At 46.5% G+C, this 26,790-nt stretch overlaps 7 non-coding genes and 3 pseudogenes across 7 annotated transcripts; all 10 read left to right on the top strand.

The window, feature by feature from the left end:
• The first annotated feature begins 2,066 nt into the window (after positions 1-2,066).
• LOC147103901 (5S ribosomal RNA) lies at positions 2,067-2,185 on the top strand. The gene has a single exon (XR_015072415.1). It is a non-coding gene; the product is annotated as a 5S ribosomal RNA (ribosomal RNA).
• Positions 2,186-4,616: 2,431 nt separating this feature from the next.
• On the top strand, positions 4,617-4,735 carry LOC147103900 (5S ribosomal RNA). Its single transcript, XR_015072578.1, has one exon. It is a non-coding gene; the product is annotated as a 5S ribosomal RNA (ribosomal RNA).
• A 2,435-nt stretch (positions 4,736-7,170) lies between these two features.
• Positions 7,171-7,289, top strand: LOC147103899 (5S ribosomal RNA). Its single transcript, XR_015072625.1, has one exon. It is a non-coding gene; the product is annotated as a 5S ribosomal RNA (ribosomal RNA).
• A 2,435-nt stretch (positions 7,290-9,724) lies between these two features.
• Positions 9,725-9,843, top strand: LOC147103898 (5S ribosomal RNA). The gene has a single exon (XR_015072878.1). It is a non-coding gene; the product is annotated as a 5S ribosomal RNA (ribosomal RNA).
• A 2,404-nt stretch (positions 9,844-12,247) lies between these two features.
• Positions 12,248-12,366, top strand: LOC147103897 (5S ribosomal RNA). The gene has a single exon (XR_015072413.1). It is a non-coding gene; the product is annotated as a 5S ribosomal RNA (ribosomal RNA).
• A 2,413-nt stretch (positions 12,367-14,779) lies between these two features.
• LOC147103896 (5S ribosomal RNA) lies at positions 14,780-14,898 on the top strand. The gene has a single exon (XR_015072577.1). It is a non-coding gene; the product is annotated as a 5S ribosomal RNA (ribosomal RNA).
• Positions 14,899-17,295: 2,397 nt separating this feature from the next.
• On the top strand, positions 17,296-17,414 carry LOC147103895 (5S ribosomal RNA; annotated as a pseudogene).
• A 2,431-nt stretch (positions 17,415-19,845) lies between these two features.
• On the top strand, positions 19,846-19,964 carry LOC147103894 (5S ribosomal RNA; annotated as a pseudogene).
• Positions 19,965-22,387: 2,423 nt separating this feature from the next.
• LOC147103893 (5S ribosomal RNA) lies at positions 22,388-22,506 on the top strand. Its single transcript, XR_015072575.1, has one exon. It is a non-coding gene; the product is annotated as a 5S ribosomal RNA (ribosomal RNA).
• Positions 22,507-24,933: 2,427 nt separating this feature from the next.
• Positions 24,934-25,052, top strand: LOC147103892 (5S ribosomal RNA; annotated as a pseudogene).
• The last annotated feature ends 1,738 nt before the right edge of the window (positions 25,053-26,790 follow it).

Raw genomic sequence — 26,790 nt, 5'->3', positions numbered from 1 at the left:
TCAGGAAAAAAGCAAAGCCAACTAGCATGCTGTTGAAATGCATGTGTGTTAATGCGAGGAGTGTTACAAATAAGATTGACGAGTTGCAGGCGCAAGTTGCCACATGGGGTTATGCAATAGTAGCCATAACGGAGACCTGGCTTCAAAATGGGCGGAATTGGAAACTAAACAATCCTGGCTACAATGTAATAACATTTGTAGAAGTCGTGTGGGCAGATGTCACATGATCAGGCAGAATCATAGAAATTTACAGCACAGAAGGAGGCCATTCGGCCCATCTTGTCCGTGCCAGCCGACAAAGAGCAATCCACCCAAATCCCACTTTACAGCACTTGGTCCGTAGCCTTGTAGGTTACGGCAGTTCAAGTGCATATCCAAGTACTTTTTAAACGTGATGAGGGTTTCTGCCTCTACCACCCTTTCAGGCAGTGCATTCCAGACCCCCACCATTCACTGGGTGAAAAAATGTCTCCTCAAATTCCCTGTAAACCTCCTACCAATTACTTGAAATCTATTATTGACCCTTCTGCTAAGGGAAATAGGTCCTTCCTATCCACTCTATCTCGGCCCCTCATAATTTTACACACCTCAATTAGGTCTCGCCTCAGCCTCCTGTGTTCCAAAGAAAACAACCCCAGCCTATCCAATCTTTCCTCATAACTAAAATTCCCCAGCCCAGGCAACATCCTCGGAAATCTCCTCTGCACCTTCTCTAGTGCAATCGCATCCTTCTTGTAATGTGGTGACCAGAACTGCACGCGGCACTCTAGCTGCGGCCTAACTAGTGTTTTATACAGTTGAAGCATAACCTCCCCGCTCTTATATTCTACGCCTCGGCTAATAAAGGCAAGTATCCCGTATGCCTGCTTAACCACTTTATCTACCTGTCCTGCTACCTTCAGGGATCTGTGGACATGCACTCCAAGGTCCCGCTGATCCTCTGCATTTCTCAGTGTCCTACCATTTATTGTGTATTCCAACTGAATTCCATTTGCCACTGTTCTGCCCACTAGACGAGTCCATTGATATCTTCCTGCAGTCTACAGCATTCTGTTTCATTATTAACCACACGGCCAATTTTTGTATCATCTGCAAACTTCTTAATCATACTTCCTACATTCAAATCCAAATCATTGATATATACCAGAAAAAGCAAAGGGCCCAGTACTGAGTCGGTGCAGGCTCGATGGGCCGAAATGGCCTCTATCTGCACTGTGGGGTTTCTGTGATTCTGTGAGCCCTGCGGAACCCCACTGGAAACAGCCTTCCGGTCACAAAAACACCCTTGTTTCCTGCCTCTGAGCCAATTTTGGATCCAACTTGCCACTTTGCCTTGGATCCCATGGGCTTTTACTTTCATGACCAATCTGGCATGCGGGACCTTATCAAAAGCCTTGCTAAAATCCATATAGACTACATCAAAGGCACTACCCTCATCGACCCTCCTTGTTACCTCCTCGAAAAATTGAATTGCATTAGTCAGACACGACCTTCCGTTAAGAAATCCATGCTGACTGTCCCTGATTAATCCGTGTCTTTCTAAATGAAGATTTCTCCTGTCCCTCAGAACTTTTTCCAATAATTTTCCCACCACCGAGGTTAGGCTGACTGGCCTGTAATTATGCGGTCTATCCCTCTCTCCCTTTTGAAAGAACGGTAGCACGTTAGCAGTCCTCCAGTGGTCGGGCACCACACCTGTAGCCAGAGAGGATTGTAAAATGATGGTGAGAGCCTGTGCTATTTGGTGTCTTACTTCTCTTAAGAGTGTGGGATAGATTTGATGCGGGCCTGGGTATTTGTCCAGTTTGAAAGATGCTACAGCCCTTAAGACTTGGTGTTTGAGCATGTTTATTTGATGTAATATTTGAATAGAAGGCAATGAAGGGTTGGGCTTGTAGTTTGTTTGTGTGGGAGGCAGAGCAGCAAGAAGAGGTGGAGGGGGGGTGGGGGGTTGCGGGAGGAGTAAAATTTGTAAATGTAAATTGAGTGTTGAATACTTGTATGAATGCGTAGAAGAGAAAAAAATGGGCGACAGCTTTAAGTAAAGAGAAAGCCAGCTAGCATATGCCTACGGCCATACTAGTCTGAATGCGCCCGATCTCGTCTGATCTCGGAAGCTAAGCAGAGTCAGGCCTGGTTAGTACTTGGATGGGAGACCGCCTGGGAATACCAGGTGCAGTAGGCTTTTGCTGCCGCCACAGGCTGCTCAACGTTTTGCACACACACGCGCACACACTGCTCTTAATCAATCAACATCCTTTTTGCTGCTCTCTCTCTCTCTCTCTCTCTGTCTCTCTCTCTCGCTTTCCTTTGACCATTTCTTCGCTGCACATTCTCCTGCTGCTACACAAATGCAAGGGGCTCCAGACACAGGGCCGAAATAAGCAGAAGAAGAAAATAAGATAGCCAAAATACACACACTGGCGGAGGGCCACCAGGACACAGCAGCAGAGAGGAGAGACAAGGTGCATAGAAAACTCGGAGGGACAAACAGCAACAGAACAAAGAAGAATGTAGAAAGAGCAGCAGTTAAATTCAGGAAAAAAGCAAAGCCAACTAGCATGCTGTTGAAATGCATGTGTGTTAATGCGAGGAGCGTTACAAATGAGATTGACGAGTTGCAGGCGCAAGTTGCCACATGGGGTTATGCAATAGTAGCCATAACGGAGACCTGGCTTCAAAATGGGCGGAATTGGAAACTAAACAATCCTGGCTACAATGTAATAACATTTGTAGAAGTCGTGTGGGCAGATGTCACATGATCAGGCAGAATCATAGAAATTTACAGCACAGAAGGAGGCCATTCGGCCCATCTTGTCCGTGCCAGCCGACAAAGAGCAATCCACCCAAATCCCACTTTACAGCACTTGGTCCGTAGCCTTGTAGGTTACGGCAGTTCAAGTGCATATCCAAGTACTTTTTAAACGTGATGAGGGTTTCTGCCTCTACCACCCTTTCAGGCAGTGCATTCCAGACCCCCACCATTCACTGGGTGAAAAAATGTCTCCTCAAATTCCCTGTAAACCTCCTACCAATTACTTGAAATCTATTATTGACCCTTCTGCTAAGGGAAATAGGTCCTTCCTATCCACTCTATCTCGGCCCCTCATAATTTTACACACCTCAATTAGGTCTCGCCTCAGCCTCCTGTGTTCCAAAGAAAACAACCCCAGCCTATCCAATCTTTCCTCATAACTAAAATTCCCCAGCCCAGGCAACATCCTCGGAAATCTCCTCTGCACCTTCTCTAGTGCAATCGCATCCTTCTTGTAATGTGGTGACCAGAACTGCACGCGGCACTCTAGCTGCGGCCTAACTAGTGTTTTATACAGTTGAAGCATAACCTCCCCGCTCTTATATTCTACGCCTCGGCTAATAAAGGCAAGTATCCCGTATGCCTGCTTAACCACTTTATCTACCTGTCCTGCTACCTTCAGGGATCTGTGGACATGCACTCCAAGGTCCCGCTGATCCTCTGCATTTCTCAGTGTCCTACCATTTATTGTGTATTCCAACTGAATTCCATTTGCCACTGTTCTGCCCACTAGACGAGTCCATTGATATCTTCCTGCAGTCTACAGCATTCTGTTTCATTATTAACCACACGGCCAATTTTTGTATCATCTGCAAACTTCTTAATCATACTTCCTACATTCAAATCCAAATCATTGATATATACCAGAAAAAGCAAAGGGCCCAGTACTGAGTCGGTGCAGGCTCGATGGGCCGAAATGGCCTCTATCTGCACTGTGGGGTTTCTGTGATTCTGTGAGCCCTGCGGAACCCCACTGGAAACAGCCTTCCGGTCACAAAAACACCCTTCGACCATTACCCTTTGTTTCCTGCCTCTGAGCCAATTTTGGATCCAACTTGCCACTTTGCCTTGGATCCCATGGGCTTTTACTTTCGTGACCAATCTGGCATGCGGGACCTTATCAAAAGCCTTGCTAAAATCCATATAGACTACATCAAAGGCACTACCCTCATCGACCCTCCTTGTTACCTCCTCGAAAAATTGAATTGCGTTAGTCAGACACGACCTTCCGTTAAGAAATCCATGCTGACTGTCCCTGATTAATCCGTGTCTTTCTAAATGAAGATTTCTCCTGTCCCTCAGAACTTTTTCCAATAATTTTCCCACCACCGAGGTTAGGCTGACTGGCCTGTAATTATGCGGTCTATCCCTCTCTCCCTTTTGAAAGAACGGTAGCACGTTAGCAGTCCTCCAGTGGTCGGGCACCACACCTGTAGCCAGAGAGGATTGTAAAATGATGGTGAGAGCCTGTGCTATTTGGTGTCTTACTTCTCTTAAGAGTGTGGGATAGATTTGATGCGGGCCTGGGTATTTGTCCAGTTTGAAAGATACTACAGCCCTTAAGACTTGGTGTTTGAGCATGTTTATTTGATGTAATATTTGAATAGAAGGCAATGAAGGGTTGGGCTTGTAGTTTGTTTGTGTGGGAGGCAGAGCAGCAAGAAGAGGTGGAGGGGGGGTGGGGGGTTGCGGGAGGAGTAAAATTTGTAAATGTAAATTGAGTGTTGAATACTTGTATGAATGCGTAGAAGAGAAAAAAATGGGCGACAGCTTTAAGTAAAGAGAAAGCCAGCTAGCATATGCCTACGGCCATACTAGTCTGAATGCGCCCGATCTCGTCTGATCTCGGAAGCTAAGCAGAGTCAGGCCTGGTTAGTACTTGGATGGGAGACCGCCTGGGAATACCGGGTGCAGTAGGCTTTTGCTGCCGCCACAGGCTGCTCAACGTTTTGCACACACACGCGCACACACTGCTCTTAATCAATCAACATCCTTTTTGCTGCTCTCTCTCTCTCTCTCTCTCTCTCTGTCTCTCTCTCTCGCTTTCCTTTGACCATTTCTTCGCTGCACATTCTCCTGCTGCTACACAAATGCAAGGGGCTCCAGACACAGGGCCGAAATAAGCAGAAGAAGAAAATAAGATAGCCAAAATACACACACTGGCGGAGGGCCACCAGGACACAGCAGCAGAGAGGAGAGACAAGGTGCATAGAAAACTCGGAGGGACAAACAGCAACAGAACAAAGAAGAATGTCGAAAGAGCAGCAGTTAAATTCAGGAAAAAAGCAAAGCCAACTAGCATGCTGTTGAAATGCATGTGTGTTAATGCGAGGAGTGTTACAAATAAGATTGACGAGTTGCAGGCGCAAGTTGCCACATGGGGTTATGCAATAGTAGCTATAACGGAGACCTGGCTTCAAAATGGGCGGAATTGGAAACTAAACAATCCTGGCTACAATGTAATAACATTTGTAGAAGTCGTGTGGGCAGATGTCACATGATCAGGCAGAATCATAGAAATTTACAGCACAGAAGGAGGCCATTCGGCCCATCTTGTCCGTGCCAGCCGACAAAGAGCAATCCACCCAAATCCCACTTTACAGCACTTGGTCCGTAGCCTTGTAGGTTACGGCAGTTCAAGTGCATATCCAAGTACTTTTTAAACGTGATGAGGGTTTCTGCCTCTACCACCCTTTCAGGCAGTGCATTCCAGACCCCCACCATTCACTGGGTGAAAAAATGTCTCCTCAAATTCCCTGTAAACCTCCTACCAATTACTTGAAATCTATTATTGACCCTTCTGCTAAGGGAAATAGGTCCTTCCTATCCACTCTATCTCGGCCCCTCATAATTTTACACACCTCAATTAGGTCTCGCCTCAGCCTCCTGTGTTCCAAAGAAAACAACCCCAGCCTATCCAATCTTTCCTCATAACTAAAATTCCCCAGCCCAGGCAACATCCTCGGAAATCTCCTCTGCACCTTCTCTAGTGCAATCGCATCCTTCTTGTAATGTGGTGACCAGAACTGCACGCGGCACTCTAGCTGCGGCCTAACTAGTGTTTTATACAGTTGAAGCATAACCTCCCCGCTCTTATATTCTACGCCTCGGCTAATAAAGGCAAGTATCCCGTATGCCTGCTTAACCACTTTATCTACCTGTCCTGCTACCTTCAGGGATCTGTGGACATGCACTCCAAGGTCCCGCTGATCCTCTGCATTTCTCAGTGTCCTACCATTTATTGTGTATTCCAACTGAATTCCATTTGCCACTGTTCTGCCCACTAGACGAGTCCATTGATATCTTCCTGCAGTCTACAGCATTCTGTTTCATTATTAACCACACGGCCAATTTTTGTATCATCTGCAAACTTCTTAATCATACTTCCTACATTCAAATCCAAATCATTGATATATACCAGAAAAAGCAAAGGGCCCAGTACTGAGTCGGTGCAGGCTCGATGGGCCGAAATGGCCTCTATCTGCACTGTGGGGTTTCTGTGATTCTCTGAGCCCTGCGGAACCCCACTGGAAACAGCCTTCCGGTCACAAAAACACCCTTCGACCATTACCCTTTGTTTCCTGCCTCTGAGCCAATTTTGGATCCAACTTGCCACTTTGCCTTGGATCCCATGGGCTTTTACTTTCGTGACCAATCTGGCATGCGGGACCTTATCAAAAGCCTTGCTAAAATCCATATAGACTACATCAAAGGCACTACCCTCATCGACCCTCCTTGTTACCTCCTCGAAAAATTGAATTGCGTTAGTCAGACACGACCTTCCGTTAAGAAATCCATGCTGACTGTCCCTGATTAATCCGTGTCTTTCTAAATGAAGATTTCTCCTGTCCCTCAGAACTTTTTCCAATAATTTTCCCACCACCGAGGTTAGGCTGACTGGCCTGTAATTATGCGGTCTATCCCTCTCTCCCTTTTGAAAGAACGGTAGCACGTTAGCAGTCCTCCAGTGGTCGGGCACCACACCTGTAGCCAGAGAGGATTGTAAAATGATGGTGAGAGCCTGTGCTATTTGGTGTCTTACTTCTCTTAAGAGTGTGGGATAGATTTGATGCGGGCCTGGGTATTTGTCCAGTTTGAAAGATACTACAGCCCTTAAGACTTGGTGTTTGAGCATGTTTATTTGATGTAATATTTGAATAGAAGGCAATGAAGGGTTGGGCTTGTAGTTTGTTTGTGTGGGAGGCAGAGCAGCAAGAAGAGGTGGAGGGGGGGTGGGGGGTTGCGGGAGGAGTAAAATTTGTAAATGTAAATTGAGTGTTGAATACTTGTATGAATGCGTAGAAGAGAAAAAAATGGGCGACAGCTTTAAGTAAAGAGAAAGCCAGCTAGCATATGCCTATGGCCATACTAGTCTGAATGCGCCCGATCTCGTCTGATCTCGGAAGCTAAGCAGAGTCAGGCCTGGTTAGTACTTGGATGGGAGACCGCCTGGGAATACCGGGTGCAGTAGGCTTTTGCTGCCGCCACAGGCTGCTCAACGTTTTGCACACACACGCGCACACACTGCTCTTAATCAATCAACATCCTTTTTGCTGCTCTCTCTCTCTCTCTCTCTCTCTCTGTCTCTCTCTCTCGCTTTCCTTTGACCATTTCTTCGCTGCACATTCTCCTGCTGCTACACAAATGCAAGGGGCTCCAGACACAGGGCCGAAATAAGCAGAAGAAGAAAATAAGATAGCCAAAATACACACACTGGCGGAGGGCCACCAGGACACAGCAGCAGAGAGGAGAGACAAGGTGCATAGAAAACTCGGAGGGACAAACAGCAACAGAACAAAGAAGAATGTAGAAAGAGCAGCAGTTAAATTCAGGAAAAAAGCAAAGCCAACTAGCATGCTGTTGAAATGCATGTGTGTTAATGCGAGGAGCGTTACAAATAAGATTGACGAGTTGCAGGCGCAAGTTGCCACATGGGGTTATGCAATAGTAGCTATAACGGAGACCTGGCTTCAAAATGGGCGGAATTGGAAACTAAACAATCCTGGCTACAATGTAATAACATTTGTAGAAGTCGTGTGGGCAGATGTCACATGATCAGGCAGAATCATAGAAATTTACAGCACAGAAGGAGGCCATTCGGCCCATCTTGTCCGTGCCAGCCGACAAAGAGCAATCCACCCAAATCCCACTTTACAGCACTTGGTCCGTAGCCTTGTAGGTTACGGCAGTTCAAGTGCATATCCAAGTACTTTTTAAACGTGATGAGGGTTTCTGCCTCTACCACCCTTTCAGGCAGTGCATTCCAGACCCCCACCATTCACTGGGTGAAAAAATGTCTCCTCAAATTCCCTGTAAACCTCCTACCAATTACTTGAAATCTATTATTGACCCTTCTGCTAAGGGAAATAGGTCCTTCCTATCCACTCTATCTCGGCCCCTCATAATTTTACACACCTCAATTAGGTCTCGCCTCAGCCTCCTGTGTTCCAAAGAAAACAACCCCAGCCTATCCAATCTTTCCTCATAACTAAAATTCCCCAGCCCAGGCAACATCCTCGGAAATCTCCTCTGCACCTTCTCTAGTGCAATCGCATCCTTCTTGTAATGTGGTGACCAGAACTGCACGCGGCACTCTAGCTGCGGCCTAACTAGTGTTTTATACAGTTGAAGCATAACCTCCCCGCTCTTATATTCTACGCCTCGGCTAATAAAGGCAAGTATCCCGTATGCCTGCTTAACCACTTTATCTACCTGTCCTGCTACCTTCAGGGATCTGTGGACATGCACTCCAAGGTCCCGCTGATCCTCTGCATTTCTCAGTGTCCTACCATTTATTGTGTATTCCAACTGAATTCCATTTGCCACTGTTCTGCCCACTAGACGAGTCCATTGATATCTTCCTGCAGTCTACAGCATTCTGTTTCATTATTAACCACACGGCCAATTTTTGTATCATCTGCAAACTTCTTAATCATACTTCCTACATTCAAATCCAAATCATTGATATATACCAGAAAAAGCAAAGGGCCCAGTACTGAGTCGGTGCAGGCTCGATGGGCCGAAATGGCCTCTATCTGCACTGTGGGGTTTCTGTGATTCTGTGAGCCCTGCGGAACCCCACTGGAAACAGCCTTCCGGTCACAAAAACACCCTTCGACCATTACCCTTTGTTTCCTGCCTCTGAGCCAATTTTGGATCCAACTTGCCACTTTGCCTTGGATCCCATGGGCTTTTACTTTCGTGACCAATCTGGCATGCGGGACCTTATCAAAAGCCTTGCTAAAATCCATATAGACTACATCAAAGGCACTACCCTCATCGACCCTCCTTGTTACCTCCTCGAAAAATTGAATTGCGTTAGTCAGACACGACCTTCCGTTAAGAAATCCATGCTGACTGTCCCTGATTAATCCGTGTCTTTCTAAATGAAGATTTCTCCTGTCCCTCAGAACTTTTTCCAATAATTTTCCCACCACCGAGGTTAGGCTGACTGGCCTGTAATTATGCGGTCTATCCCTCTCTCCCTTTTGAAAGAACGGTAGCACGTTAGCAGTCCTCCAGTGGTCGGGCACCACACCTGTAGCCAGAGAGGATTGTAAAATGATGGTGAGAGCCTGTGCTATTTGGTGTCTTACTTCTCTTAAGAGTGTGGGATAGATTTGATGCGGGCCTGGGTATTTGTCCAGTTTGAAAGATGCTACAGCCCTTAAGACTTGGTGTTTGAGCATGTTTATTTGATGTAATATTTGAATAGAAGGCAATGAAGGGTTGGGCTTGTAGTTTGTTTGTGTGGGAGGCAGAGCAGCAAGAAGAGGTGGAGGGGGGGTGGGGGGTTGCGGGAGGAGTAAAATTTGTAAATGTAAATTGAGTGTTGAATACTTGTATGAATGCGTAGAAGAGAAAAAAATGGGCGACAGCTTTAAGTAAAGAGAAAGCCAGCTAGCATATGCCTACGGCCATACTAGTCTGAATGCGCCCGATCTCGTCTGATCTCAGAAGCTAAGCAGAGTCAGGCCTGGTTAGTACTTGGATGGGAGACCGCCTGGGAATACCGGGTGCAGTAGGCTTTTGCTGCCGCCACAGGCTGCTCAACGTTTTGCACACACGCGCACACACTGCTCTTAATCAATCAACATCCTTTTTGCTGCTCTCTCTCTCTCTCTCTCTCTCTCGCTTTCCTTTGACCATTTCTTCGCTGCACATTCTCCTGCTGCTACACAAATGCAAGGGGCTCCAGACACAGGGCCGAAATAAGCAGAAGAAGAAAATAAGATAGCCAAAATACACACACTGGCGGAGGGCCACCAGGACACAGCAGCAGAGAGGAGAGACAAGGTGCATAGAAAACTCGGAGGGACAAACAGCAACAGAACAAAGAAGAATGTAGAAAGAGCAGCAGTTAAATTCAGGAAAAAAGCAAAGCCAACTAGCATGCTGTTGAAATGCATGTGTGTTAATGCGAGGAGCGTTACAAATAAGATTGACGAGTTGCAGGCGCAAGTTGCCACATGGGGTTATGCAATAGTAGCCATAACGGAGACCTGGCTTCAAAATGGGCGGAATTGGAAACTAAACAATCCTGGCTACAATGTAATAACATTTGTAGAAGTCGTGTGGGCAGATGTCACATGATCAGGCAGAATCATAGAAATTTACAGCACAGAAGGAGGCCATTCGGCCCATCTTGTCCGTGCCAGCCGACAAAGAGCAATCCACCCAAATCCCACTTTACAGCACTTGGTCCGTAGCCTTGTAGGTTACGGCAGTTCAAGTGCATATCCAAGTACTTTTTAAACGTGATGAGGGTTTCTGCCTCTACCACCCTTTCAGGCAGTGCATTCCAGACCCCCACCATTCACTGGGTGAAAAAATGTCTCCTCAAATTCCCTGTAAACCTCCTACCAATTACTTGAAATCTATTATTGACCCTTCTGCTAAGGGAAATAGGTCCTTCCTATCCACTCTATCTCGGCCCCTCATAATTTTACACACCTCAATTAGGTCTCACCTCAGCCTCCTGTGTTCCAAAGAAAACAACCCCAGCCTATCCAATCTTTCCTCATAACTAAAATTCCCCAGCCCAGGCAACATCCTCGGAAATCTCCTCTGCACCTTCTCTAGTGCAATCGCATCCTTCTTGTAATGTGGTGACCAGAACTGCACGCGGCACTCTAGCTGCGGCCTAACTAGTGTTTTATACAGTTGAAGCATAACCTCCCCGCTCTTATATTCTACGCCTCGGCTAATAAAGGCAAGTATCCCGTATGCCTGCTTAACCACTTTATCTACCTGTCCTGCTACCTTCAGGGATCTGTGGACATGCACTCCAAGGTCCCGCTGATCCTCTGCATTTCTCAGTGTCCTACCATTTATTGTGTATTCCAACTGAATTCCATTTGCCACTGTTCTGCCCACTAGACGAGTCCATTGATATCTTCCTGCAGTCTACAGCATTCTGTTTCATTATTAACCACACGGCCAATTTTTGTATCATCTGCAAACTTCTTAATCATACTTCCTACATTCAAATCCAAATCATTGATATATACCAGAAAAAGCAAAGGGCCCAGTACTGAGTCGGTGCAGGCTCGATGGGCCGAAATGGCCTCTATCTGCACTGTGGGGTTTCTGTGATTCTGTGAGCCCTGCGGAACCCCACTGGAAACAGCCTTCCGGTCACAAAAACACCCTTGTTTCCTGCCTCTGAGCCAATTTTGGATCCAACTTGCCACTTTGCCTTGGATCCCATGGGCTTTTACTTTCGTGACCAATCTGGCATGCGGGACCTTATCAAAAGCCTTGCTAAAATCCATATAGACTACATCAAAGGCACTACCCTCATCGACCCTCCTTGTTACCTCCTCGAAAAATTGAATTGCATTAGTCAGACACGACCTTCCGTTAAGAAATCCATGCTGACTGTCCCTGATTAATCCGTGTCTTTCTAAATGAAGATTTCTCCTGTCCCTCAGAACTTTTTCCAATAATTTTCCCACCACCGAGGTTAGGCTGACTGGCCTGTAATTATGCGGTCTATCCCTCTCTCCCTTTTGAAAGAACGGTAGCACGTTAGCAGTCCTCCAGTGGTCGGGCACCACACCTGTAGCCAGAGAGGATTGTAAAATGATGGTGAGAGCCTGTGCTATTTGGTGTCTTACTTCTCTTAAGAGTGTGGGATAGATTTGATGCGGGCCTGGGTATTTGTCCAGTTTGAAAGATGCTACAGCCCTTAAGACTTGGTGTTTGAGCATGTTTATTTGATGTAATATTTGAATAGAAGGCAATGAAGGGTTGGGCTTGTAGTTTGTTTGTGTGGGAGGCAGAGCAGCAAGAAGAGGTGGAGGGGGGGTGGGGGGTTGCGGGAGGAGTAAAATTTGTAAATGTAAATTGAGTGTTGAATACTTGTATGAATGCGTAGAAGAGAAAAAAATGGGCGACAGCTTTAAGTAAAGAGAAAGCCAGCTAGCATATGCCTACGGCCATACTAGTCTGAATGCGCCCGATCTCGTCTGATCTCGGAAGCTAAGCAGAGTCAGGCCTGGTTAGTACTTGGATGGGAGACCGCCTGGGAATACCAGGTGCAGTAGGCTTTTGCTGCCGCCACAGGCTGCTCAACGTTTTGCACACACACGCGCACACACTGCTCTTAATCAATCAACATCCTTTTTGCTGCTCTCTCTCTCTCTCTCGCTTTCCTTTGACCATTTCTTCGCTGCACATTCTCCTGCTGCTACACAAATGCAAGGGGCTCCAGACACAGGGCCGAAATAAGCAGAAGAAGAAAATAAGATAGCCAAAATACACACACTGGCGGAGGGCCACCAGGACACAGCAGCAGAGAGGAGAGACAAGGTGCATAGAAAACTCGGAGGGACAAACAGCAACAGAACAAAGAAGAATGTAGAAAGAGCAGCAGTTAAATTCAGGAAAAAAGCAAAGCCAACTAGCATGCTGTTGAAATGCATGTGTGTTAATGCGAGGAGTGTTACAAATAAGATTGACGAGTTGCAGGCGCAAGTTGCCACATGGGGTTATGCAATAGTAGCCATAACGGAGACCTGGCTTCAAAATGGGCGGAATTGGAAACTAAACAATCCTGGCTACAATGTAATAACATTTGTAGAAGTCGTGTGGGCAGATGTCACATGATCAGGCAGAATCATAGAAATTTACAGCACAGAAGGAGGCCATTCGGCCCATCTTGTCCGTGCCAGCCGACAAAGAGCAATCCACCCAAATCCCACTTTACAGCACTTGGTCCGTAGCCTTGTAGGTTACGGCAGTTCAAGTGCATATCCAAGTACTTTTTAAACGTGATGAGGGTTTCTGCCTCTACCACCCTTTCAGGCAGTGCATTCCAGACCCCCACCATTCACTGGGTGAAAAAATGTCTCCTCAAATTCCCTGTACACCTCCTACCAATTACTTGAAATCTATTATTGACCCTTCTGCTAAGGGAAATAGGTCCTTCCTATCCACTCTATCTCGGCCCCTCATAATTTTACACACCTCAATTAGGTCTCGCCTCAGCCTCCTGTGTTCCAAAGAAAACAACCCCAGCCTATCCAATCTTTCCTCATAACTAAAATTCCCCAGCCCAGGCAACATCCTCGGAAATCTCCTCTGCACCTTCTCTAGTGCAATCGCATCCTTCTTGTAATGTGGTGACCAGAACTGCACGCGGCACTCTAGCTGCGGCCTAACTAGTGTTTTATACAGTTGAAGCATAACCTCCCCGCTCTTATATTCTACGCCTCGGCTAATAAAGGCAAGTATCCCGTATGCCTGCTTAACCACTTTATCTACCTGTCCTGCTACCTTCAGGGATCTGTGGACATGCACTCCAAGGTCCCGCTGATCCTCTGCATTTCTCAGTGTCCTACCATTTATTGTGTATTCCAACTGAATTCCATTTGCCACTGTTCTGCCCACTAGACGAGTCCATTGATATCTTCCTGCAGTCTACAGCATTCTGTTTCATTATTAACCACACGGCCAATTTTTGTATCATCTGCAAACTTCTTAATCATACTTCCTACATTCAAATCCAAATCATTGATATATACCAGAAAAAGCAAAGGGCCCAGTACTGAGTCGGTGCAGGCTCGATGGGCCGAAATGGCCTCTATCTGCACTGTGGGGTTTCTGTGATTCTGTGAGCCCTGCGGAACCCCACTGGAAACAGCCTTCCGGTCACAAAAACACCCTTCGACCATTACCCTTTGTTTCCTGCCTCTGAGCCAATTTTGGATCCAACTTGCCACTTTGCCTTGGATCCCATGGGCTTTTACTTTCGTGACCAATCTGGCATGCGGGACCTTATCAAAAGCCTTGCTAAAATCCATATAGACTACATCAAAGGCACTACCCTCATCGACCCTCCTTGTTACCTCCTCGAAAAATTGAATTGCGTTAGTCAGACACGACCTTCCGTTAAGAAATCCATGCTGACTGTCCCTGATTAATCCGTGTCTTTCTAAATGAAGATTTCTCCTGTCCCTCAGAACTTTTTCCAATAATTTACCCACCACCGAGGTTAGGCTGACTGGCCTGTAATTATGCGGTCTATCCCTCTCTCCCTTTTGAAAGAACGGTAGCACGTTAGCAGTCCTCCAGTGGTCGGGCACCACACCTGTAGCCAGAGAGGATTGTAAAATGATGGTGAGAGCCTGTGCTATTTGGTGTCTTACTTCTCTTAAGAGTGTGGGATAGATTTGATGCGGGCCTGGGTATTTGTCCAGTTTGAAAGATGCTACAGCCCTTAAGACTTGGTGTTTGAGCATGTTTATTTGATGTAATATTTGAATAGAAGGCAATGAAGGGTTGGGCTTGTAGTTTGTTTGTGTGGGAGGCAGAGCAGCAAGAAGAGGTGGAGGGGGGGTGGGGGGTTGCGGGAGGAGTAAAATTTGTAAATGTAAATTGAGTGTTGAATACTTGTATGAATGCGTAGAAGAGAAAAAAATGGGCGACAGCTTTAAGTAAAGAGAAAGCCAGCCAGCATATGCCTACGGCCATACTAGTCTGAATGCGCCCGATCTCGTCTGATCTCGGAAGCTAAGCAGAGTCAGGCCTGGTTAGTACTTGGATGGGAGACCGCCTGGGAATACCGGGTGCAGTAGGCTTTTGCTGCCGCTACAGGCTGCTCAACGTTTTGCACACACACGCGCACACACTGCTCTTAATCAATCAACATCCTTTTTGCTGCTCTCTCTCTCTCTCTCGCTTTCCTTTGACCATTTCTTCGCTGCACATTCTCCTGCTGCTACACAAATGCAAGGGGCTCCAGACACAGGGCCGAAATAAGCAGAAGAAGAAAATAAGATAGCCAAAATACACACACTGGCGGAGGGCCACCAGGACACAGCAGCAGAGAGGTGAGACAAGGTGCATAGAAAACTCGGAGGGACAAACAGCAACAGAACAAAGAAGAATGTAGAAAGAGCAGCAGTTAAATTCAGGAAAAAAGCAAAGCCAACTAGCATGCTGTTGAAATGCATGTGTGTTAATGCGAGGAGCGTTACAAATAAGATTGACGAGTTGCAGGCGCAAGTTGCCACATGGGGTTATGCAATAGTAGCCATAACGGAGACCTGGCTTCAAAATGGGCGGAATTGGAAACTAAACAATCCTGGCTACAATGTAATAACATTTGTAGAAGTCGTGTGGGCAGATGTCACATGATCAGGCAGAATCATAGAAATTTACAGCACAGAAGGAGGCCATTCGGCCCATCTTGTCCGTGCCAGCCGACAAAGAGCAATCCACCCAAATCCCACTTTACAGCACTTGGTCCGTAGCCTTGTAGGTTACGGCAGTTCAAGTGCATATCCAAGTACTTTTTAAACGTGATGAGGGTTTCTGCCTCTACCACCCTTTCAGGCAGTGCATTCCAGACCCCCACCATTCACTGGGTGAAAAAATGTCTCCTCAAATTCCCTGTAAACCTCCTACCAATTACTTGAAATCTATTATTGACCCTTCTGCTAAGGGAAATAGGTCCTTCCTATCCACTCTATCTCGGCCCCTCATAATTTTACACACCTCAATTAGGTCTCACCTCAGCCTCCTGTGTTCCAAAGAAAACAACCCCAGCCTATCCAATCTTTCCTCATAACTAAAATTCCCCAGCCCAGGCAACATCCTCGGAAATCTCCTCTGCACCTTCTCTAGTGCAATCGCATCCTTCTTGTAATGTGGTGACCAGAACTGCACGCGGCACTCTAGCTGCGGCCTAACTAGTGTTTTATACAGTTGAAGCATAACCTCCCCGCTCTTATATTCTACACCTCGGCTAATAAAGGCAAGTATCCCGTATGCCTGCTTAACCACTTTATCTACCTGTCCTGCTACCTTCAGGGATCTGTGGACATGCACTCCAAGGTCCCGCTGATCCTCTGCATTTCTCAGTGTCCTACCATTTATTGTGTATTCCAACTGAATTCCATTTGCCACTGTTCTGCCCACTAGACGAGTCCATTGATATCTTCCTGCAGTCTACAGCATTCTGTTTCATTATTAACCACACGGCCAATTTTTGTATCATCTGCAAACTTCTTAATCATACTTCCTACATTCAAATCCAAATCATTGATATATACCAGAAAAAGCAAAGGGCCCAGTACTGAGTCGGTGCAGGCTCGATGGGCCGAAATGGCCTCTATCTGCACTGTGGGTTTCTGTGATTCTGTGAGCCCTGCGGAACCCCACTGGAAACAGCCTTCCGGTCACAAAAACACCCTTGTTTCCTGCCTCTGAGCCAATTTTGGATCCAACTTGCCACTTTGCCTTGGATCCCATGGGCTTTTACTTTCGTGACCAATCTGGCATGCGGGACCTTATCAAAAGCCTTGCTAAAATCCATATAGACTACATCAAAGGCACTACCCTCATCGACCCTCCTTGTTACCTCCTCGAAAAATTGAATTGCATTAGTCAGACACGACCTTCCGTTAAGAAATCCATGCTGACTGTCCCTGATTAATCCGTGTCTTTCTAAATGAAGATTTCTCCTGTCCCTCAGAACTTTTTCCAATAATTTTCCCACCACCGAGGTTAGGCTGACTGGCCTGTAATTATGCGGTCTATCCCTCTCTCCCTTTTGAAAGAACGGTAGCACGTTAGCAGTCCTCCAGTGGTCGGGCACCACACCTGTAGCCAGAGAGGATTGTAAAATGATGGTGAGAGCCTGTGCTATTTGGTGTCTTACTTCTCTTAAGAGTGTGGGATAGATTTGATGCGGGCCTGGGTATTTGTCCAGTTTGAAAGATGCTACAGCCCTTAAGACTTGGTGTTTGAGCATGTTTATTTGATGTAATATTTGAATAGAAGGCAATGAAGGGTTGGGCTTGTAGTTTGTTTGTGTGGGAGGCAGAGCAGCAAGAAGAGGTGGAGGGGGGGTGGGGGGTTGCGGGAGGAGTAAAATTTGTAAATGTAAATTGAGTGTTGAATACTTGTATGAATGCGTAGAAGAGAAAAAAATGGGCGACAGCTTTAAGTAAAGAGAAAGCCAGCTAGCATATGCCTACGGCCATACTAGTCTGAATGTGCCCGATCTCGTCTGATCTCGAAAGCTAAGCAGAGTCAGGCCTGGTTAGTACTTGGATGGGAGACCGCCTGGGAATACCAGGTGCAGTAGGCTTTTGCTGCCGCCACAGGCTGCTCAACGTTTTGCACACACACGCGCACACACTGCTCTTAATCAATCAACATCCTTTTTGCTGCTCTCTCTCTCTCTCTCTCTCTGTCTCTCTCTCTCGCTTTCCTTTGACCATTTCTTCGCTGCACATTCTCCTGCTGCTACACAAATGCAAGGGGCTCCAGACACAGGGCCGAAATAAGCAGAAGAAGAAAATAAGATAGCCAAAATACACACACTGGCGGAGGGCCACCAGGACACAGCAGCAGAGAGGAGAGACAAGGTGCATAGAAAACTCGGAGGGACAAACAGCAACAGAACAAAGAAGAATGTAGAAAGAGCAGCAGTTAAATTCAGGAAAAAAGCAAAGCCAACTAGCATGCTGTTGAAATGCATGTGTGTTAATGCGAGGAGCGTTACAAATGAGATTGACGAGTTGCAGGCGCAAGTTGCCACATGGGGTTATGCAATAGTAGCCATAACGGAGACCTGGCTTCAAAATGGGCGGAATTGGAAACTAAACAATCCTGGCTACAATGTAATAACATTTGTAGAAGTCGTGTGGGCAGATGTCACATGATCAGGCAGAATCATAGAAATTTACAGCACAGAAGGAGGCCATTCGGCCCATCTTGTCCGTGCCAGCCGACAAAGAGCAATCCACCCAAATCCCACTTTACAGCACTTGGTCCGTAGCCTTGTAGGTTACGGCAGTTCAAGTGCATATCCAAGTACTTTTTAAACGTGATGAGGGTTTCTGCCTCTACCACCCTTTCAGGCAGTGCATTCCAGACCCCCACCATTCACTGGGTGAAAAAATGTCTCCTCAAATTCCCTGTAAACCTCCTACCAATTACTTGAAATCTATTATTGACCCTTCTGCTAAGGGAAATAGGTCCTTCCTATCCACTCTATCTCGGCCCCTCATAATTTTACACACCTCAATTAGGTCTCGCCTCAGCCTCCTGTGTTCCAAAGAAAACAACCCCAGCCTATCCAATCTTTCCTCATAACTAAAATTCCCCAGCCCAGGCAACATCCTCGGAAATCTCCTCTGCACCTTCTCTAGTGCAATCGCATCCTTCTTGTAATGTGGTGACCAGAACTGCACGCGGCACTCTAGCTGCGGCCTAACTAGTGTTTTATACAGTTGAAGCATAACCTCCCCGCTCTTATATTCTACGCCTCGGCTAATAAAGGCAAGTATCCCGTATGCCTGCTTAACCACTTTATCTACCTGTCCTGCTACCTTCAGGGATCTGTGGACATGCACTCCAAGGTCCCGCTGATCCTCTGCATTTCTCAGTGTCCTACCATTTATTGTGTATTCCAACTGAATTCCATTTGCCACTGTTCTGCCCACTAGACGAGTCCATTGATATCTTCCTGCAGTCTACAGCATTCTGTTTCATTATTAACCACACGGCCAATTTTTGTATCATCTGCAAACTTCTTAATCATACTTCCTACATTCAAATCCAAATCATTGATATATACCAGAAAAAGCAAAGGGCCCAGTACTGAGTCGGTGCAGGCTCGATGGGCCGAAATGGCCTCTATCTGCACTGTGGGGTTTCTGTGATTCTGTGAGCCCTGCGGAACCCCACTGGAAACAGCCTTCCGGTCACAAAAACACCCTTCGACCATTACCCTTTGTTTCCTGCCTCTGAGCCAATTTTGGATCCAACTTGCCACTTTGCCTTGGATCCCATGGGCTTTTACTTTCGTGACCAATCTGGCATGCGGGACCTTATCAAAAGCCTTGCTAAAATCCATATAGACTACATCAAAGGCACTACCCTCATCGACCCTCCTTGTTACCTCCTCGAAAAATTGAATTGCGTTAGTCAGACACGACCTTCCGTTAAGAAATCCATGCTGACTGTCCCTGATTAATCCGTGTCTTTCTAAATGAAGATTTCTCCTGTCCCTCAGAACTTTTTCCAATAATTTTCCCACCACCGAGGTTAGGCTGACTGTCCTGTAATTATGCGGTCTATCCCTCTCTCCCTTTTGAAAGAGCGGTAGCACGTTAGCAGTCCTCCAGTGGTCGGGCACCACACCTGTAGCCAGAGAGGATTGTAAAATGATGGTGAGAGCCTGTGCTATTTGGTGTCTTACTTCTCTTAAGAGTGTGGGATAGATTTGATGCGGGCCTGGGTATTTGTCCAGTTTGAAAGATGCTACAGCCCTTAAGACTTGGTGTTTGAGCATGTTTATTTGATGTAATATTTGAATAGAAGGCAATGAAGGGTTGGGCTTGTAGTTTGTTTGTGTGGGAGGCAGAGCAGCAAGAAGAGGTGGAGGGGGGGTGGGGGGTTGCGGGAGGAGTAAAATTTGTAAATGTAAATTGAGTGTTGAATACTTGTATGAATGCGTAGAAGAGAAAAAAATGGGCGACAGCTTTAAGTAAAGAGAAAGCCAGCTAGCATATGCCTACGGCCATACTAGTCTGAATGCGCCCGATCTCGTCTGATCTCGGAAGCTAAGCAGCGTCAGGCCTGGTTAGTACTTGGATGGGAGACTGCCTGGGAATACCGGGTGCAGTAGGCTTTTGCTGCCGCCACAGGCTGCTCAACGTTTTGCACACACACGCGCACACACTGCTCTTAATCAATCAACATCCTTTTTGCTGCTCTCTCTCTCTCTGTCTCTCTCTCTCGCTTTCCTTTGACCATTTCTTCGCTGCACATTCTCCTGCTGCTACACAAATGCAAGGGGCTCCAGACACAGGGCCGAAATAAGCAGAAGAAGAAAATAAGATAGCCAAAATACACACACTGGCGGAGGGCCACCAGGACACAGCAGCAGAGAGGAGAGACAAGGTGCATAGAAAACTCGGAGGGACAAACAGCAACAGAACAAAGAAGAATGTAGAAAGAGCAGCAGTTAAATTCAGGAAAAAAGCAAAGCCAACTAGCATGCTGTTGAAATGCATGTGTGTTAATGCGAGGAGTGTTACAAATAAGATTGACGAGTTGCAGGCGCAAGTTGCCACATGGGGTTAGGCAATAGTAGCCATAACGGAGACCTGGCTTCAAAATGGGCGGAATTGGAAACTAAACAATCCTGGCTACAATGTAATAACATTTGTAGAAGTCGTGTGGGCAGATGTCACATGATCAGGCAGAATCATAGAAATTTACAGCACAGAAGGAGGCCATTCGGCCCATCTTGTCCGTGCCAGCCGACAAAGAGCAATCCACCCAAATCCCACTTTACAGCACTTGGTCCGTAGCCTTGTAGGTTACGGCAGTTCAAGTGCATATCCAAGTACTTTTTAAACGTGATGAGGGTTTCTGCCTCTACCACCCTTTCAGGCAGTGCATTCCAGACCCCCACCATTCACTGGGTGAAAAAATGTCTCCTCAAATTCCCTGTAAACCTCCTACCAATTACTTGAAATCTATTATTGACCCTTCTGCTAAGGGAAATAGGTCCTTCCTATCCACTCTATCTCGGCCCCTCATAATTTTACACACCTCAATTAGGTCTCGCCTCAGCCTCCTGTGTTCCAAAGAAAACAACCCCAGCCTATCCAATCTTTCCTCATAACTAAAATTCCCCAGCCCAGGCAACATCCTCGGAAATCTCCTCTGCACCTTCTCTAGTGCAATCGCATCCTTCTTGTAATGTGGTGACCAGAACTGCACGCGGCACTCTAGCTGCGGCCTAACTAGTGTTTTATACAGTTGAAGCATAACCTCCCCGCTCTTATATTCTACGCCTCGGCTAATAAAGGCAAGTATCCCGTATGCCTGCTTAACCACTTTATCTACCTGTCCTGCTACCTTCAGGGATCTGTGGACATGCACTCCAAGGTCCCGCTGATCCTCTGCATTTCTCAGTGTCCTACCATTTATTGTGTATTCCAACTGAATTCCATTTGCCACTGTTCTGCCCACTAGACGAGTCCATTGATATCTTCCTGCAGTCTACAGCATTCTGTTTCATTATTAACCACACGGCCAATTTTTGTATCATCTGCAAACTTCTTAATCATACTTCCTACATTCAAATCCAAATCATTGATATATACCAGAAAAAGCAAAGGGCCCAGTACTGAGTCGGTGCAGGCTCGATGGGCCGAAATGGCCTCTATCTGCACTGTGGGGTTTCTGTGATTCTCTGAGCCCTGCGGAACCCCACTGGAAACAGCCTTCCGGTCACAAAAACACCCTTCGACCATTACCCTTTGTTTCCTGCCTCTGAGCCAATTTTGGATCCAACTTGCCACTTTGCCTTGGATCCCATGGGCTTTTACTTTCGTGACCAATCTGGCATGCGGGACCTTATCAAAAGCCTTGCTAAAATCCATATAGACTACATCAAAGGCACTACCCTCATCGACCCTCCTTGTTACCTCCTCGAAAAATTGAATTGCGTTAGTCAGACACGACCTTCCGTTAAGAAATCCATGCTGACTGTCCCTGATTAATCCGTGTCTTTCTAAATGAAGATTTCTCCTGTCCCTCAGAACTTTTTCCAATAATTTTCCCACCACCGAGGTTAGGCTGACTGGCCTGTAATTATGCGGTCTATCCCTCTCTCCCTTTTGAAAGAACGGTAGCACGTTAGCAGTCCTCCAGTGGTCGGGCACCACACCTGTAGCCAGAGAGGATTGTAAAATGATGGTGAGAGCCTGTGCTATTTGGTGTCTTACTTCTCTTAAGAGTGTGGGATAGATTTGATGCGGGCCTGGGTATTTGTCCAGTTTGAAAGATGCTACAGCCCTTAAGACTTGGTGTTTGAGCATGTTTATTTGATGTAATATTTGAATAGAAGGCAATGAAGGGTTGGGCTTGTAGTTTGTTTGTGTGGGAGGCAGAGCAGCAAGAAGAGGTGGAGGGGGGGTGGGGGGTTGCGGGAGGAGTAAAATTTGTAAATGTAAATTGAGTGTTGAATACTTGTATGAATGCGTAGAAGAGAAAAAAATGGGCGACAGCTTTAAGTAAAGAGAAAGCCAGCTAGCATATGCCTACGGCCATACTAGTCTGAATGCGCCCGATCTCGTCTGATCTCGGAAGCTAAGCAGAGTCAGGCCTGGTTAGTACTTGGATGGGAGACCGCCTGGGAATACCGGGTGCAGTAGGCTTTTGCTGCCGCCACAGGCTGCTCAACGTTTTGCACACACACGCGCACACACTGCTCTTAATCAATCAACATCCTTTTTGCTGCTCTCTCTCTCTCTCTCTGTCTCTCTCTCTCGCTTTCCTTTGACCATTTCTTCGCTGCACATTCTCCTGCTGCTACACAAATGCAAGGGGCTCCAGACACAGGGCCGAAATAAGCAGAAGAAGAAAATAAGATAGCCAAAATACACACACTGGCGGAGGGCCACCAGGACACAGCAGCAGAGAGGAGAGACAAGGTGCATAGAAAACTCGGAGGGACAAACAGCAACAGAACAAAGAAGAATGTAGAAAGAGCAGCAGTTAAATTCAGGAAAAAAGCAAAGCCAACTAGCATGCTGTTGAAATGCATGTGTGTTAATGCGAGGAGCGTTACAAATAAGATTGACGAGTTGCAGGCGCAAGTTGCCACATGGGGTTATGCAATAGTAGCTATAACGGAGACCTGGCTTCAAAATGGGCGGAATTGGAAACTAAACAATCCTGGCTACAATGTAATAACATTTGTAGAAGTCGTGTGGGCAGATGTCACATGATCAGGCAGAATCATAGAAATTTACAGCACAGAAGGAGGCCATTCGGCCCATCTTGTCCGTGCCAGCCGACAAAGAGCAATCCACCCAAATCCCACTTTACAGCACTTGGTCCGTAGCCTTGTAGGTTACGGCAGTTCAAGTGCATATCCAAGTACTTTTTAAACGTGATGAGGGTTTCTGCCTCTACCACCCTTTCAGGCAGTGCATTCCAGACCCCCACCATTCACTGGGTGAAAAAATGTCTCCTCAAATTCCCTGTAAACCTCCTACCAATTACTTGAAATCTATTATTGACCCTTCTGCTAAGGGAAATAGGTCCTTCCTATCCACTCTATCTCGGCCCCTCATAATTTTACACACCTCAATTAGGTCTCGCCTCAGCCTCCTGTGTTCCAAAGAAAACAACCCCAGCCTATCCAATCTTTCCTCATAACTAAAATTCCCCAGCCCAGGCAACATCCTCGGAAATCTCCTCTGCACCTTCTCTCGTGCAATCGCATCCTTCTTGTAATGTGGTGACCAGAACTGCACGCGGCACTCTAGCTGCGGCCTAACTAGTGTTTTATACAGTTGAAGCATAACCTCCCCGCTCTTATATTCTACGCCTCGGCTAATAAAGGCAAGTATCCCGTATGCCTGCTTAACCACTTTATCTACCTGTCCTGCTACCTTCAGGGATCTGTGGACATGCACTCCAAGGTCCCGCTGATCCTCTGCATTTCTCAGTGTCCTACCATTTATTGTGTATTCCAACTGAATTCCATTTGCCACTGTTCTGCCCACTAGACGAGTCCATTGATATCTTCCTGCAGTCTACAGCATTCTGTTTCATTATTAACCACACGGCCAATTTTTGTATCATCTGCAAACTTCTTAATCATACTTCCTACATTCAAATCCAAATCATTGATATATACCAGAAAAAGCAAAGGGCCCAGTACTGAGTCGGTGCAGGCTCGATGGGCCGAAATGGCCTCTATCTGCACTGTGGGGTTTCTGTGATTCTGTGAGCCCTGCGGAACCCCACTGGAAACAGCCTTCCGGTCACAAAAACACCCTTCGACCATTACCCTTTGTTTCCTGCCTCTGAGCCAATTTTGGATCCAACTTGCCACTTTGCCTTGGATCCCATGGGCTTTTACTTTCGTGACCAATCTGGCATGCGGGACCTTATCAAAAGCCTTGCTAAAATCCATATAGACTACATCAAAGGCACTACCCTCATCGACCCTCCTTGTTACCTCCTCGAAAAATTGAATTGCGTTAGTCAGACACGACCTTCCGTTAAGAAATCCATGCTGACTGTCCCTGATTAATCCGTGTCTTTCTAAATGAAGATTTCTCCTGTCCCTCAGAACTTTTTCCAATAATTTTCCCACCACCGAGGTTAGGCTGACTGGCCTGTAATTATGCGGTCTATCCCTCTCTCCCTTTTGAAAGAACGGTAGCACGTTAGCAGTCCTCCAGTGGTCGGGCACCACACCTGTAGCCAGAGAGGATTGTAAAATGATGGTGAGAGCCTGTGCTATTTGGTGTCTTACTTCTCTTAAGAGTGTGGGATAGATTTGATGCGGGCCTGGGTATTTGTCCAGTTTGAAAGATACTACAGCCCTTAAGACTTGGTGTTTGAGCATGTTTATTTGATGTAATATTTGAATAGAAGGCAATGAAGGGTTGGGCTTGTAGTTTGTTTGTGTGGGAGGCAGAGCAGCAAGAAGAGGTGGAGGGGGGGTGGGGGGTTGCGGGAGGAGTAAAATTTGTAAATGTAAATTGAGTGTTGAATACTTGTATGAATGCGTAGAAGAGAAAAAAATGGGCGACAGCTTTAAGTAAAGAGAAAGCCAGCTAGCATATGCCTGCGGCCATACTAGTCTGAATGTGCCCGATCTCGTCTGATCTCGGAAGCTAAGCAGAGTCAGGCCTGGTTAGTACTTGGATGGGAGGCCGCCTGGGAATACCGGGTGCAGTAGGCTTTTGCTGCCGCCACAGGCTGCTCAACGTTTTGCACACACACGCGCACACACTGCTCTTAATCAATCAACATCCTTTTTGCTGCTCTCTCTCTCTCTCTCTCTCTCTCTGTCTCTCTCTCTCGCTTTCCTTTGACCATTTCTTCGCTGCACATTCTCCTGCTGCTACACAAATGCAAGGGGCTCCAGACACAGGGCCGAAATAAGCAGAAGAAGAAAATAAGATAGCCAAAATACACACACTGGCGGAGGGCCACCAGGACACAGCAGCAGAGAGGAGAGACAAGGTGCATAGAAAACTCGGAGGGACAAACAGCAACAGAACAAAGAAGAATGTAGAAAGAGCAGCAGTTAAATTCAGGAAAAAAGCAAAGCCAACTAGCATGCTGTTGAAATGCATGTGTGTTAATGCGAGGAGCGTTACAAATAAGATTGACGAGTTGCAGGCGCAAGTTGCCACATGGGGTTATGCAATAGTAGCTATAACGGAGACCTGGCTTCAAAATGGGCGGAATTGGAAACTAAACAATCCTGGCTACAATGTAATAACATTTGTAGAAGTCGTGTGGGCAGATGTCACATGATCAGGCAGAATCATAGAAATTTACAGCACAGAAGGAGGCCATTCGGCCCATCTTGTCCGTGCCAGCCGACAAAGAGCAATCCACCCAAATCCCACTTTACAGCACTTGGTCCGTAGCCTTGTAGGTTACGGCAGTTCAAGTGCATATCCAAGTACTTTTTAAACGTGATGAGGGTTTCTGCCTCTACCACCCTTTCAGGCAGTGCATTCCAGACCCCCACCATTCACTGGGTGAAAAAATGTCTCCTCAAATTCCCTGTAAACCTCCTACCAATTACTTGAAATCTATTATTGACCCTTCTGCTAAGGGAAATAGGTCCTTCCTATCCACTCTATCTCGGCCCCTCATAATTTTACACACCTCAATTAGGTCTCGCCTCAGCCTCCTGTGTTCCAAAGAAAACAACCCCAGCCTATCCAATCTTTCCTCATAACTAAAATTCCCCAGCCCAGGCAACATCCTCGGAAATCTCCTCTGCACCTTCTCTAGTGCAATCGCATCCTTCTTGTAATGTGGTGACCAGAACTGCACGCGGCACTCTAGCTGCGGCCTAACTAGTGTTTTATACAGTTGAAGCATAACCTCCCCGCTCTTATATTCTACGCCTCGGCTAATAAAGGCAAGTATCCCGTATGCCTGCTTAACCACTTTATCTACCTGTCCTGCTACCTTCAGGGATCTGTGGACATGCACTCCAAGGTCCCGCTGATCCTCTGCATTTCTCAGTGTCCTACCATTTATTGTGTATTCCAACTGAATTCCATTTGCCACTGTTCTGCCCACTAGACGAGTCCATTGATATCTTCCTGCAGTCTACAGCATTCTGTTTCATTATTAACCACACGGCCAATTTTTGTATCATCTGCAAACTTCTTAATCATACTTCCTACATTCAAATCCAAATCATTGATATATACCAGAAAAAGCAAAGGGCCCAGTACTGAGTCGGTGCAGGCTCGATGGGCCGAAATGGCCTCTATCTGCACTGTGGGGTTTCTGTGATTCTCTGAGCCCTGCGGAACCCCACTGGAAACAGCCTTCCGGTCACAAAAACACCCTTCGACCATTACCCTTTGTTTCCTGCCTCTGAGCCAATTTTGGATCCAACTTGCCACTTTGCCTTGGATCCCATGGGCTTTTACTTTCGTGACCAATCT

This window comes from Somniosus microcephalus, chromosome 19 (genome assembly GCF_052327205.1).
Source record: "Somniosus microcephalus isolate GS21.2 chromosome 19, FLI_Smic_1.0, whole genome shotgun sequence".
Classification (NCBI taxonomy): Eukaryota; Metazoa; Chordata; class Chondrichthyes; order Squaliformes; family Somniosidae; genus Somniosus; species Somniosus microcephalus.
This window is presented reverse-complemented; position numbering and strand designations above follow the sequence as displayed.